The sequence below is a fragment of the Bombina bombina genome, chromosome 6 (assembly GCF_027579735.1).
Source record: "Bombina bombina isolate aBomBom1 chromosome 6, aBomBom1.pri, whole genome shotgun sequence".
Classification (NCBI taxonomy): domain Eukaryota; kingdom Metazoa; phylum Chordata; class Amphibia; order Anura; family Bombinatoridae; genus Bombina; species Bombina bombina.
The window spans coordinates 1044991171-1044997170 of record NC_069504.1 but is presented as its reverse complement, the minus strand read 5'-3'; positions in this window follow the sequence as shown (position 1 = coordinate 1044997170).

Genomic DNA, 6000 nt, shown 5'->3' with positions numbered 1-6000 from the left:
GAAAGCTTTTAATTGAACACATAGATGCAGAGTTCAGAATATGTTAACATATTTGCAGCAGGATATTTCAGCAATGACAACTTGTAGCAGAGAAATAGTTATAAAGTTCTGAGTAAGATGCTGTTGTAATTAGAGAGTGATGATAACCAAAAGTATGCTTGATTTATAATAAAGTTCTGAGTTTGTTAAGTAGCAGTGTCCAGGAAACAGAAAATGGAATTATTTGGATACTTGCGATTTGATGATTTTAGGCATTGGAATAGAAAATGCTGTAGGTTGAAATAGTTGGTAAATTCATACAGAAAACAGTCACAGACCTCTGATGTTCAGGATCACAACTTCAATGTTAATGCCAAGCACATTAGACCTGAGAAGGCTTAAAAAGAGGCTGAGGTAATCAGGTGCATGAATGATTAATCAGGCAGGCAAGCAAGCTGAATGTGAATACTGCCCAAATGCAGCAGTCAGAGAAGGATTTCTTAAAGGGATAGTGACATTAGGCTGAGATATGTTACACAAGGCTCATAACGGTCCCCCAGCTGCAGAAACCGGATGGTTCCACCACTAACCATCCTCGGACTATAGCAGATACCTTTGCATTATATTACCAGTCACTATATGCACTCCCTAGGGGAGATAGGAAGTCCCGACAATCTGAAAACTGTCAGGAGTTTTTGGGCCATGATGATATACCTAAGCTAGACACAGAAGATGTAGACGGGCTAAACGCACCTATCACATTTGCTGAAATTAGACAGACAATCAAAAACCTTAAAATTAATAAAGCACCTGGTCCGGATGGATACACCGGTATTTTTTATACAACATTTTTAGACGAATTAGGCCCCTTATTGGTGGTCACCTTTAATCATATGTTAAAGGAGGGATACATCCCGAAAGAATTCTTACTAGCTCGAATTTCAGTGATTCCGAAGCCAGGCAAAAATAAGCAACACTGCAAAAATTATCGTCCTATATCTTTAATTAATCAAGACATAAAGATTTTTTTCTAAAATTTTAGCTACCAGACTCAACAAACTAATGCCCAAATTAGTCCATCCGGATCAGGTGGGGTTCATAGCGAACAGGGAGGCTCCGGATAATGTGAGAAAGGTGATTGATTTGATCAACCTTGCGTCGGTTAACAGGATGCCTTCTCTGTTCCTTTCCTTGGACGCAGAGAAGGCATTCGACCGTATTTACTGGGATTATCTTGATAAGGTGTTGGATACGTTTGGCATATCGGGAAACTTTAGAAAAGCGATCTCCGTGATTTACTCTCAACCCTCAGCTTTTGTTAAAATTGCGGGGTATAAGTCAGGGCCCATCGAAATTGCAAATGGTACTAGACATGGATGCCCTCTCTCCCCGCTTCTATTTGCCCTGTGTATGGAACCTTTAGCGGCCAGCATCAGACGAAATGTAGATATTATAGGCATACATATAAAAGCAAAAGAATATAAAATTAGTCTTTTTGCAGATGATATTATCCCTTCTATTACAAGGCCACTTATTTCTCTTCCAGTGCTGTATTCCACTATAGATAAGTTTGCGGCAATATCAGGCTATAAAATTAATAAGGATAAGTGTGAGGGTGTTAGCGTAAACTTACCAGCACACACTAAAAAACTCATAGAGCTTAATTTTTCTTTCTCATGGGCTGAGAAGGGAATGAGGTACTTGGGAGTGACGCTCACAAATAGGACTGAGGATCTTTATCAGTTAAACTACACTGCTTTGATATTGCAAATTAAAAACTTGTTACAGAAGTGGGAAAAGTTGAAAATTTCGTTATATGGCAGAATAATTGGTATTAAAATGACAATTCTCCCAAAGATATTATATCTATTCAGATGCTTACCATTCTCTGTGCCATCCAAAACACTAACACAACTACAGAAATATGTAATTTCGTTTATTTGGCAAGGAAAAAGAGCAAGAACTAATAAACTAACGCTCTGTAGAAGTAGAGGGGGGGGATGGGATTGCCGGATTTTCTAGTTTATTACCACGCGGCCTGTATGGCCCAGACTGCGTTATGGCATAACAAGGTTGATAATATTCAGTGGGTGCAACTGGAGTCTGATATGGTTGGGGTAGAGCCAATTTATAAACTTTTGTGGACTAGGAGATCCCACAGGTCTAATATATGGAAAACTTTTGCAGCAGTAGCACACTCTGTCTCGTTATGGGACTCTTTATCTACTAAATTTAAGCTAATCTCAGATACTTCTAAGGCAACGCCACTAATAACGCTTTCTACTACACTTGACGTGGGGCTGACACATTAAGGGGACAGAATTTTATGGACTTTAACACATATGCTAGCCTTAATGAACAGGATAGGCCCAGTTGGTATCAATATCTTCAGTTGAAGGCAAGAGTGTGTGAGGTGATAGGTAACTCATACAAAGGGAACACCACATACCTAGAACAAATTTGTTTAGCTAGACAGAGAATGAGAGGGACCATTACTGGACTGTATACCATTTTTAACTCTCCACCAACAACTCATAAGCTTCCTTTTATGCAAAAGTGGGAAGAAGAGTTTCAATTTACCTGGTCTTTAGATAAATGGAATGATGTTTTGTTTAAGGGACACTCCTTTTCTATATGTGCTCATTTAAAAGAAAATTACATGAAGACTGCTTTTCGTTGGTACTTTCACCCCTCGAGATTGCATAATTCAGAGATAGGTAATAAAAAATGTCTAAGAGGGTGTGATGAGATAGGTACCTATTAACATATGTGGTGGGACTGCCCACGGGTAGCAAATATCTGGTCACAAACCTTTAATTTATTGGGCAACATTTTCGGGCGCACTTTAAGAGTGTCGGCCTCTCATGCCCTTCTCCATGAGCCTATTCCAGAGTTTAATAGGGCGCAAAACAAGTTTATTTATACCATCTTTACTATAGTAAGATTAACAATAGCCCAGTATTGGAAAGTTGAGATCCCTAATTTTCAGATTATTCTAAATAAAATTGATTACTATTACCAAATGAGTAACAAAGCAGCTATCATGCTGGACACTGAGGAACAGTTTGTCTCTGTCTGGGAACCGTGGATTATGTTTTCTGAAACCAGAGTTGTTGGTTAATATTTTAAGGTTCTGGGAGTACCTATTGCTTAATGAGTTTGGTTCACAATGTGATCTGATTTGTACGGTTAAATTCATTGATGTTTATATAATATGCTGACCTGCCGAGTTATGCCTCAATGTATTTCAAATTATGTCGATGTGACAATTGCATTTACTTTGTTATGTAACTATGAAGAAAAATTCAATAAAAATCTTTTCAATTAAAACTAGAAGTTTCATTTTGACTTTAAACTCCGTTTAAGCAAAATCACATAGTGGAACCAAGTGGATTATTTTGATATCAGACATGACTTGCTTAACCTTTTTCGTTCTTCATTAACATAAAATCATTAAAACTTATCCTGGGATATCCTATCCTGAAATATTGTCAGGGATATGTTTATGGTGATACATGTTGTCTATTGGCCCGTTAGACCAGTTTAAAGCCCTTTTCTTGGTAGGCTTAGGGGGCCTGATGTTCTCGCGTAGGATTGCCCCTTTTTCTGAAAATAAAAATATACCGTCCATGCTCATTAGCATAAATAATTATACCGCATGAATGAGAAAATAAAGCTGCTAGGACTGATTTTAACCCCTTCCTGTCAGGACTTATTTGTCTACATTGGAAAAAAGTTCCAATGAAAACAAATAAGTAAAAATTTAAATCACTTGATTGTTCATGTGATCATGTGATTTCAATGACAGGATTGCGTCAGGAGGGAATGTGCCTATGACGCTAGGCATGCCCTCCAGTTCAGAATCCCATTTAGGAAGCGGCTATGGCTTCAGGACAGCCAAATGGCTAGGAAGTTCCATACCGTCCTAACAGCGCTAAAGCCCGGCGCAGTTAGGAAGGCATGGAACATCCTAACGATGGGAAGGGGTTAAATGACTTGGTTTATTGGTAGATTCTAAAACACTTAGAATTTTCACCATCATAGCAACTTTATTTTTTATTTATTCCTTATTTTCAATTATGACTTAAACCTTAAAGTGATAGTAAATTTTCACGAACGAGATCCGTTTTTTAAAAATACTATTAAAAACTGGGGCACTTTCATTCATGAAAGTTTACAATTGTTGTGGTTTTGTTAGAATACTTACATTTCTCTTCTTCCAAGCCGGACCAGCGATCCCCCACCCACAGATCTTCAGTACTAACGTCAGCCATGATGAATCTGGCTTCTTCCAATCATTTCCTGAGGCCACGCCGTGATTAGAGGAAGCCGGTTTCGTCACTGCTGTGCTAAGTACAGCATGAGAAGCATGCGGGGGATGATCGCTGGTCCGGCTTGGCTGCAGAAAAAGGTAAGAAGTTTAACAAAACCGCTGCAATGTAAACTTTCATGAATGAAAGTGCCCCTGTTTTTAATAGTATTTTTTAAAAACCGGGCACTGATTCATGAAAATTTACATTCACTTTAAAAATACCAGACATTTCGGTAAAATACCAGCTGGGTGGCAACCCTACTCTGGCAAGATGATCTAATAGGCCTTGTAAGTACTGCAAAGTCGCTCAATCAATTAAATATTGGGCCCATTTTAGTGTTACATTGCAATACAACACTAAAAAAAAGCTTCAAACATTTTGTGCAATATGTCTCCATGCCATTGAACTTCTGAGAATCAGGCCCTTAGTCATAATACCATGTCTAGAAGTAAGAATTACTCAAGCCGCAATCTTAAAGGGACAATAAACACTTTGAGATGGTAATATAAAATTATGAATTCAAGGAAAAGGATGTGATGGCACTACTTAAGATATTCTGGGATGGGCTAATGATAATATAAGGTTGGCCTTATTAACAGTAGTTATAACCCTTAGGTGCTGTGTACATAATCACATATTTACATATACAAACCAAAGACAGTTGCAAAAAAAGTGTACACTTTACAGCACTCAATCCCACAGTAATTGTTGTAGGTATAGCGTGGTGTATATGTGATTTTTTTTTTAAATTTTAAAAACATTAAACTTTAATAGATATGGTTAAAAAATGGGCACACTTAAAAACACTAGAGAACTAGTGGTTGTAAATAGTTAATTCACCTGGAATTATATAGGACCAGGATAAATTATAATGTAAACTAGTCAGATATATTCTGAGATCAACCAAGGTCTTGGATATGTGATATATTATTATTATATAATGTCTCAGAGATGAATGAGACTATCGGGTAAGGAAAAAAAGGAAGTGTTTGGTGCAAACAATAAAGCCAAGTATCATTTACTCAATACTGATTGGATATCAATGTAAACCCACCTGCTGATATGTTCTTCTCCCGTTAAGACACAGGTGAAGTAACTCATAAGCACAGTTCTGTTGTATCAAATTGAGATTGGAATAATATCTCCTTAATAAATATCGTTCAAAGGCTAATGTTACAATACTGTTGTGAACGCTTGTAATCAAATATCTCAGGTACTGTGTAGATTACTCTTATGGTTTTTCAGATAACTAAGGCTGTCAGTATAAAGCCTAAATAATCAAATTACCGTTAATATTATATATTAGCTAGCGGTAAATTGCGTTAGTTTCTATAATAGTCACAACAGTATAAGAAAAATACCACATAAGTAATAGTATCACTAAATAACTATGTATCCCAGGAGTTACTATCTTAAAGGTTATAGCTGCAAATACAGTTTGTGTAGAGACTAAGTAATAATATTGTTACAGAATTTCTAACGTGGGTACTGTCTCAAAATGAGCCTAATGATTTTACAGAAGGAATGAAGTTATGAAAAAATTGCGTATACGTTGCAGTAGTAATTATATTTAAATAGTTACTTTGATGTTAGATCCTATGTTGGTATTTGATCAGTAATTGTTATAACTGAACAATGATTGTTTCACTAAAAATTACTGCAGTAGCATAACAGTGTAATATTAGGTACATAAGTATTTGTATTTATA